At 41.7% G+C, this 12,529-nt stretch overlaps 1 long non-coding RNA gene across 3 annotated transcripts in view; it reads right to left on the bottom strand.

Annotated features, from left to right (window-relative positions):
* LOC132538054 (uncharacterized) overlaps positions 1-8,995 on the bottom strand; it is a 47,206-nt gene extending 38,211 nt beyond the window's left edge. Inside the window, exon 1 of one of the 3 annotated variants that reach the window (XR_009549466.1) lies at positions 7,950-8,995. This is a non-coding gene — a long non-coding RNA (uncharacterized LOC132538054). Of the gene's footprint in view, positions 1-4,147; positions 5,263-7,949 lie in introns of those variants that run through there. The other 2 variants (XR_009549465.1, XR_009549467.1) reach the window with 2 other exon arrangements.
* Positions 8,996-12,529: the final 3,534 nt, after the last annotated feature.

The following is a 12,529-nucleotide window of genomic DNA, read 5'->3' as shown; positions in this document are numbered from 1 at the left end:
GGATCCATCAATCAAGAGGTCTTAACGATTTTTAAGGTCTATGCACCCAATGAAAGGCTATCTAAATACATCAAACATCTACTGAAAGGGATACAGCAATATAGTAATAGTAGGAGATTTCAACACCCCTTGGATGTTAGACCAGAAACTACCAAATACTTAGAGGAAAATATCGGCAGAGTTTTTTTCCATGTAAATTTTAAAGGCACCTTCAATGAAACCAATTCGATTACCAAAAATAAATGAATAAATAAACAACAGACACAAAGCAGAACTTGGACTGAGTCTGGTGTATTGCATCAAAGTAAAGGACTCTGGGGTGGGGGGTGGGGTTCAGATCCTGGAACATGATGGCAGAGGAGGACTTAGTGGGGGGTTGAATTGTTATGTGGAAAACTGAAGAATGTGAATGGGGTAGATGGCATATGGTTATGCAAAGAGATTCTTATTCCTGAGGCTCCAAAGTCTCAGGTTTATGGTGAATTCACCTTTTTTATGCCATCTTGGATGGAGCTTGAAGATATCATGTGAATTGTGATAATTCAGAAACAAAAGGATGAATATGGGATGGTCTCACTCATAGGCAGAAGTTAAAAAACAAGATCAGAAGGGAAACCTCTAAGCAGAACTTGGACTAGAGCTGGTGTAAAAGACTCTGGGGTAGGGAGGAAGGCTCAGGTCCTGAAACATTATGACAGAGGAGGACCTAGTGGGGGTTGTATTTGTTAGGTGGAAATATTATGCATGTACAAATTATTGTATTTAATTGTTGTAAACTATTAATCCCCCAATAAAGAAATTTTTTTTAAAGATCACCCTAAATATCAGTTCAGATTAAAAACAAAATCCTGGCAAAAGATAACTTTTATTGGGAGTCCGGAGGTAGCGCAGCAAGTAAAGCGCACGTGGCACAAAGCGCAAGGACTGGCATAAGGATACAGATTCGAGCAGGGAATTCCCCCCACCTGCAGGGAAGTCACTTCACAGGTGGTGAAGCAGGTCTTCAGGTGTCTATCTTTCTCTCCCCCTCTCTGTCTTCCCCTCCTCTCCCCATTTCTCTCTGTCCTATCCAACAACAACGACATCAATAAAAACAACATTAAAACAACAAGGGCAACAAAAGGCAATAAATAAATAATTTTTTTTAAAAAGATAACTTTTATTTTTACACCCAGTTCAAAAGAAAACAGATTTTCTTAAATCCACTTTGTAGCAACTTTAGGTGAAACATCTCAATCCTAGAAGTAATGTAGAATAGATTTGTTATTTGGCCCTCTTCATTTTTCCTTTTTCCTGAGGGCACAGAGGGAAAAAAATCACATTTCCAAATCTTTTTATTTTTATTATCTTTATTTACTTCATAGAGACAGCCATAAATTGAGAGGAAAGGAAATAAAAGAAAGGGAAAGAGACAGAGAGACACCTGCAGCATTGCTTCACCATTTGTGAAGCATTCCCTCTGCAGGTAGGAACCAGGGGCTTGAACCTGGGTCGGTCCTTGCCATTGTAACATGTGCACTCAACCAGGTGCACCACCACCCAGCCTCACATTTCCAAATCTTTATGGGTCATGAGCTTAGTTATAGCTAATGGGCTATGAATACTAACTACTGACATGTATCACTTCCAAGATGAGATATTTAAGGATGAATGAGTTTTCTATGTTTTCCCTTTTGTGACAGTCATAGAAGCCACATGGTTAGATATTGAACCACTCAGCTTGGCCACTACTGGGAAAGGGAACCACTCTGGAGAACTGCTGAATTCACAGTAGTAGACTCTTCTTCTTCTTCTTCTAGCGTTTGCCCTTCTTCCGTAGCCAGTCAACAGCATCAGGTTGAGCCTGATGTAAAGTTTCGAGAACTCCTTTGAATCTGGAGAGGTGGCAGTCGTTGACTATGTGGGTCATAGTCTGTCTGTAGCCGCAGGGGCAGTTCGGGAGTAGACTCTGATCACCAAGAAGTAACTAATGTGTTCAGTCATTATATTTTCAGGACATGTCAGCATCTCATCATAGTCCATCCATTAATGCAAATACATTAAAGAACACCTTCTTAACACAAAGACAGAATTTTCTCTGATCATTGGGTTTTTTTAAAAAAATCCTCTAAATTCTATAATCTAGAAAGTATTGTTTAGACTATTAAATATGTGCTACAAGCAATGATTATCATAATAAAATCACCTCTAAAGGAAAGCTAATAAAGACTATCCTTTAATTACATGGTATAGAGTTTCCTTAGTAGTCTTTTTTTTTCCATTTTACCCTTGAGGCATATACATGAAAAGGAAAAACTATATCTATTCTGAACTAAGCTATAACAAATTTTAAACTTGAAGTAAATTTAATGATACTATCTTTCATATTAGTATCAGGGACTTTCCAGCCTCAAGAGTTTATAGCTATATACTTAAAGAGGGCAGCAAATTTTACCATTAGTATTTCCTTTTCTTGTTATCATACTCTTCAGCTGAGAGCACTACATTTGAATCTCTTTTTCAAAGTTGTTTCTCTCTTCCATTTCCCCCAGTCAACGTTAAAACCTACTTAAACTTAATGCAAAGATGATTTAAAACTGCACTGTACATGTATATATATATTCTCTGGGTTGTCTATATATCTACATACATATTATGTGGGTTGTCTGGATATACATATTTATTATATATGACTTGTATATACATAGATGGTGGGGAGACAATGATACAGATAAAAGAGATAAGGGGGGCGGTACCACAGCGGGTTAAGCACACATGGCGCACAACTCAAGGACCAGCATAAGGATCCGGGTTCCAGCCCCAGGTTCATCACCTGCAGGAGGGTGGCTTCACAAGCAGTGAAGAATGTCTGCAGGTGTCTATCTTTCTTTCCCACTTTCTGTCTCCCCTCCTCTCTCAATTTCTCTCTGTCCTATCCAACAACAGCAATAATAATAACAACATGGGCAAAAAAAATGGAAAAAATGGCCTCCAAGAGCAGTGGATTCATAGTGCTGGCACCGAGCCCCAGCTATAACCCCAGAGGCAAAGTAAAATAAAATAAAATAAAATAAAATGTGGTAAGAGAGGGGTTGAAATATTCCTTTTGGCTCTGTTTCTCTGGAAAGCCCTGACTAGTACAGCATTCCATGGCATTAGAGTAACAATTGATGGAAGGGATATTGATCAATAGTAGAGGTCCTAGGTTCAATCCCTAGGACTTCATTAAAATAATAAAGACAAAAAAATCATGAATACTAAAGTGGTGCTCTGGTCACTTGCTTCTCTCCTACACACACACAAATGACACATAAACATACCAATAAAAATAAAGTGAGAAGGGGGGCTGGGTGGTGGTACACTAAGCGGAGCACACATTACCATGTGCAAGAACCCCTTGGAACCCACAAGTAGGGGGAATTTTCACAAGCTCTGAACAAGTGCTGCAGGTCTGTCTCTCTCTCTCTTCCTATAACCCTCTTCCATCTCAGTTTATTTCAGTATCTATCAATAAATGAGAAATAAATTACTTTTTAAAAATTAAGTAAGACAATTTTTAATTATGCCCTAGATGTGAACATACCACACCATTCCAGGATAACACTACCCCCAATTAATGACTGAAAGACTTCTATAAGCAAATACAATGGGAAAAAATAACAAAGAAAAAATTTATTGAAGACTTAATAGATATGGCTGGCCTGTTTACTGTACTGTAAATAAACGTTGAAGCAATAGCAGAAAATGGAAAAAAATGGGAATAGACAGAAGAAAAAAAGGGGGGGAGTAGTAAGAGAAAAAAAACATGCCAGAAAAGGTCACAGACAGCACGAGGTACAACAGAGATGGAAAACAGTTTGTAAGCAGCGGGTCTCTTAAGAGAAGAAAGAATTTTAAAGAAATCTGGGATGATGACAAAGCAGCACAACTTGCAACTGGAGAAAAGGAAAGCTCTGGGGTTATTTACATTTTCTAGTCTAGCTAACCCCTATATTCACCACTGACACTGGTGAATTTAAAATAAAGATCTAAAATCATTACGAAAGTAAGACCTTCTCGGGTGGATTTGTATTTGGCACCTATAACTGGTATTGTAATTAATACTACTCTGTCCTCTATTGCTGGTAACAAACCACCTAATGCATAGCGACTTAAAACAAGGACTCACTGTTCTCATGATTCTGTGCCTTGTCGATCTGACTGATTCTCCTGCTAGACTCATCTGGGATCACTCATGTGGCTTAGTCATCTGACAACACTACTGAAATACAAGACAGACTTGGTCACGTGTCTGCAAAGTTGGTGTCTGCATGGCATCTCAGTTCTCCCCAAAGAGTTTTCATCTTTCTGTATGCTAAAACCAGCTTCTTCACAACCCAATATTTATCCTCCTTTCCTCTCCCTCTCCCTCTCCCTCATATGCTTGCCACAAGCCGGGGCCTTACCAATGGCCATACTCATGAAATATTTCACCACTCTGTGCTAATTTTTTCATTCACATAAAAAAGACCAGGAGAAACAGAGACAGAGAGGAAAAACATCATAGTACATAGAGCTACCCAGTGACATGGTACCTCCTATGTGATGGCAGGACTTGAAGTTGGGACCACACATACAGCAAGAAACTCATCTTTTCTGGTTAACTTTCTTTTCTCATCTTGAAGTAGATAAACCCTCATATGCAGGCTCTTGCCATGACTCACTGACAGACACAAAGCCTGAATGAATGAGAGACTGACTGTCCAAACAAAGCTGATACCAGGAAGCTGGTTTACTCTAAGAGACTACCTCAGCCACTGGGCATTTGGGAATTTAGGCTATCAGTGAATCCCCACTGATGAGCACTTTCCTGGAGCTCACAGTATATAATTTACACTTGGACAGTCGTATTCTCTAAGAAGAATTTTTATAAATGTTGGACATTTGAGGTGTTCTAATGAAATATAGCTAGAGCATGCACATTTGCAATATATATTGCTTTATTATCAGTTCTGTGACTATTTCTCCTTTTTATTGTTGTTTGAAATTATAGCAAACACAGAAGGCTAAGGTTTCTTTCAGGGTTACAGTTACATTAAAATAATTATAATAAAATGATAGTGTTGGGCGTCGGGTGGTAGCCTAGTGGGTTAAGCGCACATGGCATGAAACTTGAGGATGGGTGTAAGAATCCTGGTTCGAGCCCCCGGCTCCCCACCTGCAGGGGGAGTCACTTCACAAGTGGTGAAGCAGGTCTGCAGGTGTCTATCTTTCTCTCCCCCCCTCTGTCTTCCCCTTCTTTCTCCATTTCTCTCTGTCCTATCCGGCAACAACAACACCAATAACAACAACAGTGATAACAACAAGGGCAACAAAAAGGAAAATAAATAAATACAATATTTTTTTTAAATGATAGTGTTGAGGGAAAAAATGATAGTGCTGGGAGTCTGGTATTTATTAAATTAATGAATTAAACTCAAGAGTTTAAGGATTAGCCTTCTGTTAGTTGCAAACCCCATAAGAGAGATTAAATGTCAGGTTATTGCTTAAGTTATTAATTTTGAATTCTGTTTTGTGAAAATGTGGATGGGGGAGCAGAAAAAAAAAGTAGCACACTTTACTTTTCAAGACCTAACATCTCTATAGCCCCAAATTGTGTCCACTACTCTTTCCCCATGGATAAGTTACTTATGAATTCCTGTTTGGATTGTGAATTTACAACAGTATACTTAGGATTCTTTTCTAGTTTGTGGCTCTAAACAGCACAGATGGTGCAGTAACAGAGTCCGGCAGCTGGAGAAGACTGAGGCCACCAACCACACACAGTAGGAGCGCCATAAACATTGATTAACTGAATTCATCACTGCAGCTGACATGCACGCCCCAGGGCAGTCAACTCCTTATCAGGCCCACGCCCAAGAGGCAGAGAGCTGGAAGCAGATGGTAGGTCCCGGATGCCAGGTGTGCAGCACACCCTGCCCATCTAGAGCACTGAGTTCTTCTGTCTCTGCTCCCCACCTCACCCACTCACCCACCCCTTAGCCCCAGAAGCACCCTTCCTGCCTCCTTTGCTACATATTATGTCTGGCCTCAGTAGTATCCCAGGCTGGAGAGTTAGGAGTCTGTAGACTGGGTGCCTGCCTGATGCCTGCCATGCGCCCACCCCTTTTCTCCTGTGACCCACATTGCCTAGCAGCCCTAGCAGTCCTCCCACCTGTCCTTTCTGTCACCAAGTGCCTTTCATCCTCCCCCTCCCCTCTTCCTCTCCAGCTCTTATCTGACATTTTGCTTTCGCTTCCCTCTGCCCACTCCCCTGCAGGTTTCTCTCCCAGGCAGAAGCACCAGCCCCAATCCACCCTCGCACAGCCTCCAGAAGCAGGTCAACTGGTTTGCTAATGTTGGCTCTTGTTAAAGCACACCCCCCTTTCTTTCAGTAACAGAACTCAGTTGCTATCCCCACCTCCCCGCAACCCCACCCTGTAGATCTGACTTTAATTGCTTCTACTTGGCTATAGGTTTGGGGTGGGATTCCATGGTAGTGGCTAGGTGCCATTCACACAGCGTGTTGGGGTCATCAGAATAATTTTGGGGTATCCCTGTCTGCCCCTCAGCCTGGCTGCTGCTGTTTGTTGCCTGTGTAAAGAATGAGACATTCAAACCCAAATGGGAGAAAGCACGCCAAAGCCCCTGCACAGTGCCAAGAACAACATCCTTGGCTACCCCTCCTTCAATCTAAAATTGCCTGGTACAGGTGCTGGGAAGAGAACCAAGTGGGGTGACCCCCTGGGCCCCTGGACAAGAGCGCCTGGCATCCAATGGCGCTTTGCATCCCCTCAGAGGCAGGAGCGAAGGTGGCCACAGAGACTGACCCTTTAGTAGTTAAGACTCTGGAGACAGGACCCTAGACGATTCGGGTTCAATCAACTGTCTACCCCACTTAACTACTACGATTTTTTTCTTCACCAGCCCCACAATGCACAATGCTGCGCCCAATGCCCCCCTCCCACCCCCGTCCACATTCCCAAAGGGGAAGGGAAAAAAACTGCCGCACTATGGCGATCTGGAGAGGGAGTGCCCAGCCTGTAGTCGAAAATCTTCCAGATGCACAGGGTGCTGAGCGCAACTAGGTTCCAGCGCCAAGGCTGTGGACATGTGAGGGAGAAAGGAGCCAAGTGACTGTCAGCTCCAGTCAGTGACGGAAATGGGCCCCATAGCACAGGACCAAAGTTGGGGGGGGGTGGGGTATGAGGACTTGGGATAGGGGGAGGGGAAGACCAGGAAACAACCTCCAGGCCAGCGGCCAGCTTAGACTTCAAAGGAGGGCTGGGAGCTCCTGAGGGCGCGGGAGGGGGTAGGGGAGATGTTTCCACTTTGACTGCATGCTCACGCCTCTGTCTGTGTGCGGCTGCATAGTGTATGTGTGTGTGTGCAGCCCTTCCCTGGCCATAAAACCTAAATGGAAGATATGTGTGTGTGTGTGTGTGTGTGTGTGTGTGTGTGTGTGTGTGTGTGTGTGCGCGCGCGCGCGCAGAATGTGTGTGTATATGTGCGCGCAGAATGTGTGTGTGTGTGTGTGTGTGCGCGCGCGCGCGCGCAGAATGTGTGTGTGTGTGTGTGTGTGCGCGCGCGCGCAGAATTTGTGTGTGTGTGTGCGCGCGCGCGCGCGCGCGCGCGTGCGCGCACCCCTTCCCGGGTCGTAAAAACCTAAATGGAAGACGGGTGTTAAAATGCTGCTGACAGGATCGCCTGAAACATGTTTACAGTAGGAAAGTCTTTTCTTCAAAAAGCACAGCCTGAGTCGATTCCAATTTATTTCCTCTCTGTAACTGTAATCGAAAGGCAAGGCTCAGCCGCAGCAACCGGAACGAGGCTGAGCACCATTAATCCTCGCCGAGCTCAGGGCAGGAAGAGCGCTGAGCCTGCACGGCTGGGGAGTTTTGGCAGAGAACACATTATTTTTTTAAGGAGGGGTGGGCTTTGCAAGTCCTTACCTTAGGTGCAGCATTTCTCTGCATGGCTCTCTGAAGTTGGAGAGGGGCTAGCCTAGCGGAAAAGCTGTGCTGTTATTGTCGCCTCTGCAAGATGATATGGGCATGATAACTGTTCTTCCCAATTAAGTTATTCGACATAGATTGGGGGAGGGGTGCAAGCCTTGGCTTACCCCGTGTCTAGGAGCTTCTGACATGTAATCAGAAGGCGGTAGGTGGTTGCACGAACTTCTAATGTAGGAAGGGAAGGGGGAATCAGAATCTGATGATTCACCCCTCTTACCCGTCGATCCTATAACTACTACCTAAAGAAAGCAGATGGGTGGTGGATGATATGGCGACATGCGTTCAGGAGACAGAGAAGTGAGAGAAGAAAGAAATCTGACCATCCCCACATTCACCCACGTTTCCTCACGGGCTCAGAGAGGCTCAGCGCTGCCACCTGGTGGCTGCTTCTCCCCAGATCTGAGAGACCACAGCAGCAGCAGCAATCCGGTGGGTGTGCCTACAGAGGAAGCTGAGATCCACGCTTCACATCGATGAGATCCAGGCAAACACTAGTTTCTGATTGCTCTCATGAGAAAACCGAAAGGGAAGAAAAAATGAGTCGATATTTGGATGAAATGCTTACTTAAGACCACCAGGTGTTAGTCACTGGTTAGGAGGGAAAGGTGGTAAAGTATTACAAGTGTAGGGATCCCTCTCTCTTAGCTGATCCCAAGAGTAGTAAAAAAAAACATCATTTTTTACCTCAGAATCCTATTTTGATACTTTGCAGTAAGTGTTACTTCCATATATACTCTAATTTTTCAGAATAAGCCCCCCCCCAAAGCTAAGTCCAGCTACAATATAATTTAATCAGGCCACCATGAGGAACTGGCAAGTAGTTTGTCTACTCGACTAGGAGTAAATCAGCTTCAGATGGAAGGTTCTTTTCCATAAAGTGTGGAACTGAGAAGATTGGGGCCTCTCAGTTGACAAAGAACAGTAACAAATTTCCTAGGACTTATTCCTGTCTGCTAAAGTAACAAAAATAGGGAACCCCCTACACACCCTTTATTTTATTTAAACTGAATTATTTGTCAGGCCAGATCAGCTCCTACAACTGGTTTCAATCATGATTTCTTTAGTCAAGGCAAGGCAAAAATCTAGCAAATCAGTGCAAAATCAAAAGATTTGTTAAACCAATCCTTTCAGCCCTACCCCCCCCCTCCCATTCTCATGCTATAGCAACATATTAAGCAGTGGGGTAGATTTTTATTTCCATCTATATACTCCATGCCATTTTATGGATGTGAGATTTTTTTTATGATGTGCAGGTGTGTGAGTACAGAAGAAAATAAATAAATTAGCAGATATCACACCTGAAATAGGCCCCATTATTTGATGAAATAGTATTTACCAGAATTGATTTTCTTTAATGTCTAGCATCATTGCTAATAAGGACAATTGGATTATATTTTCTAAAACTGGATCCCCCCACACACACACACATTCACACACACACACTTATAATGGTTTACTATTACTTTGGTCTAAAGAGTAGCATTAATTACTTTATGTACTGCAAAACCAGAAGCGGGAACACTCAGTACTGATTTAGTAGGAGCCACCAAATACCTGATATGGGGGGGAGGGCAGCTGTCAGAAGTGATTACAAAGAATGAAATTAGGCAATGAGAACCCAAATCTTTGCTCACTGGTTGGTACTCAAAGGCCAAATCTATTCCAGTGTCCAACTGACACTGTAGTCAGTTGATGAGAAAGATTAATAAAAGGCTGTCCCTCATATGTTTTCTTACCCTGAGAGAGAACTGCTAACACATCAGAACAAGTATATTTCAGAAGTCCAGGTATTCATCTACTGCTATATCAAAATATCAGGGATAGGGCTGCTCACTTAGCAGAGCACACTCAGCCATATATAATAATCTTAAAAAGTCACTGGAAATGACTAATATTCAATTCTGAGTTTCCTTTCCATTTTCAACATCTCTAAAGTAGGGCAATATCTTACAACCTAAGGGCATCACAATTTTACTGGCAGTTTTTCTTTCATAGTGGGAACTAACAATTGTGTGTCTTCAAATCTACTAGATTGCTTAAAAGAAAGTTTATGATGAGCAAGGACCCGGGTTCAAGACTCCAGCCCCCACCTGCCAGGGATTAGTGAAGCAGTGCTACATACAGGTCTCTCTCTCTCTCTCTCTCTCTCTTCCTCTCCTCTCAATTTCTATCATATCAAATTAAAAATAAAAGAAAAAAATGACCACTGGGAGCAGTAGATTACATCATATAAAAGAAAAACAAACAAACAAACAAAAAACAGGAGATGGCTCATCTGAAAAGCACACTCTTTACCATGAGTGAAGACCTGGATTCAAACCCCCAGCTACCACATAGGAGCACTTGCATGGAAAGGCTTAAGGAACTGTGGACCAGAGTGTAGTGTTTTTCCTTCCTTCTCTTCTGGCCCCTTCAACCCCATCTAGAGTGAAAAAAATGCATAACAAACAAATCCTAATACCTTCTCTAAGGCACTGAAGAAAGCTGTAGTGCTGTGGTGTCTCACCGTCCCTATCTGTCTTTCCATATCACTGCAATGGCAGTCTGGAAGCTGTAAAACTGTGCATGTACAAGGCACTAGCTCCACTGCAAAAAAGACAAAGAGAGACACAGACACTCAGGTCCAATACCTGGCACCTACATAAGCCAAAGTTGAGCAATGCTCTGATTAACCAAAAAAAAAAAGGGGGGGGGGGAGAAATGAAGAAAGAACACCTAACAATACAAATAAGTCAGTGGCTACATTTCTAGTACACAGTTTTCAAAATCTGCGTTAAACATAAGCAAAATTACTGTAACTGTTTTAATTAATTTCTAACTCTCTCCCTTCATATTCAGTAATGGAAGCAGAAATGGCTTTAGAAATATAATCAATTCTATTCATATGCACCTTGATTGAATTTATCACAGACCAGCTACATCACCTTCAAATTATTAGCTGGCACAAACCTCAAAATATAGTATTCCTTTTTATTCCAGTGAAAATACTGATTTTATAACTAGTATACATACCTCTTAGAGTAAATCTATTTGCTAACACGGATAGGAAAGTGTGCATATAAAAGAAAATGAAATATGTAACATGCATAACTTTGCCTAATATGAAAATGGTACCTCTGGGTTTGCTTGTTTGTTTATAAGACTGTTTCCCCTTCTAAATAAAAAGGTACATAAATTTGGGTAGCTAATTATCAGAAATTTTTTACTTTTTCCCAGAAATACCTTCTTATTTGTGGTTTATCCTTAAAAGATACAATTAGATGTCTCCAAAGAGTATTCTATCCAGTAATATTCAAACTCTAACAACCTGGGCCTCTTGCCAGTCTACATACTTTAAGAGTTTGACAAGATAAGTTGAAATTTGCTGCCTAGCACTAGTTTGATCTGACTCAAACACTGATTTAATTATGTAGGGTTGGCCCTGCTTAAACACCTATCACTGCTCTGTAGAAAAAGAGTCTAACTATTATGGTGTTAGGGAGGGTCTAACTAGAAAAAGAGTCTAACTATTATGGTGTTAGGTACTAGTTCTAACTTTCACACCTTGAAATAGAGATAATTTTTGTAGCCAAATTAACATGTAATCTGAATACCTAGACACCCTTTCTTTGCCATATTTTTCACAACACTCATCAGAAAGTTCCTTTCTCTTAAATCACTGGGACAGGACCTGTAAGATGCACTTGCACTTGCTTTCCCAAGTACCCAACCTAGGTTCCAGCCTATGCCCCCACCACCACTTAGGTGTTATAGTTTCTCTCCCTCTATGTCTCTCCCTTTCTATTTGAAAAAAGCTGGCCAGAAATGCTGGTCCCTGACATGACAAAAAAAAAAAAATTAAAAACTCATGTGCGTGACTGAGTTGCCCCATATTATTTCTTGTGTAGTTCACATTCACAGTCTGTGATTATTTTGCATACCAGCAGACCTGTTCAAGTTCTGCCTCTTAAACAGTTGTTTTGATTTTTTAAAACTGTCTCTGCCATTTGAACTATCAAGAACTATCAACTACTAGCACTTGTTGAGGGTTTACTGTTTATCAAACTCATTGTACCATCACAACAAACCTATATAAAGTAATTCCTTATTTTCCCATATGACAGATGAGGGATACTGAGGCTTTATCACACCCCAGATTATCACATCCCGCACTGAGGATTGTCAACCAATTCCAATTTAAATCCACAGGCTCCATTCTCCATGGAATAAATTGTTAGGCCCCAATTTCTAGGTTAAACTCTCTTCTGCTATCAGCCACCACCTCCTTCTATAATTTTCCTTTACCCTGGTCTTTGTTACTTGATTCAAATGGAATCAATTCAATTCCATTTGAATCAAGTAACAAGTACCTAACAAGAATAAACAGAAGAAAATGTATATTTAAAAAAGGAGGGTGTGAAGAGAGTGAGGAATGCAGTAATCTTTAATATTGAAAACGAGAAACATTTTCAAAGTAAAAATTGATTACACTTTTTAATACATCATCACTACCCTATGAAAATAATGTGAAAATTCTT

Source organism: Erinaceus europaeus, chromosome 4 (genome assembly GCF_950295315.1).
Source record: "Erinaceus europaeus chromosome 4, mEriEur2.1, whole genome shotgun sequence".
NCBI lineage: Eukaryota > Metazoa > Chordata > Mammalia > Eulipotyphla > Erinaceidae > Erinaceus > Erinaceus europaeus.
Note: the sequence above shows the minus strand (reverse complement) of the source record. Positions and strands in the feature narration are given on the sequence as shown.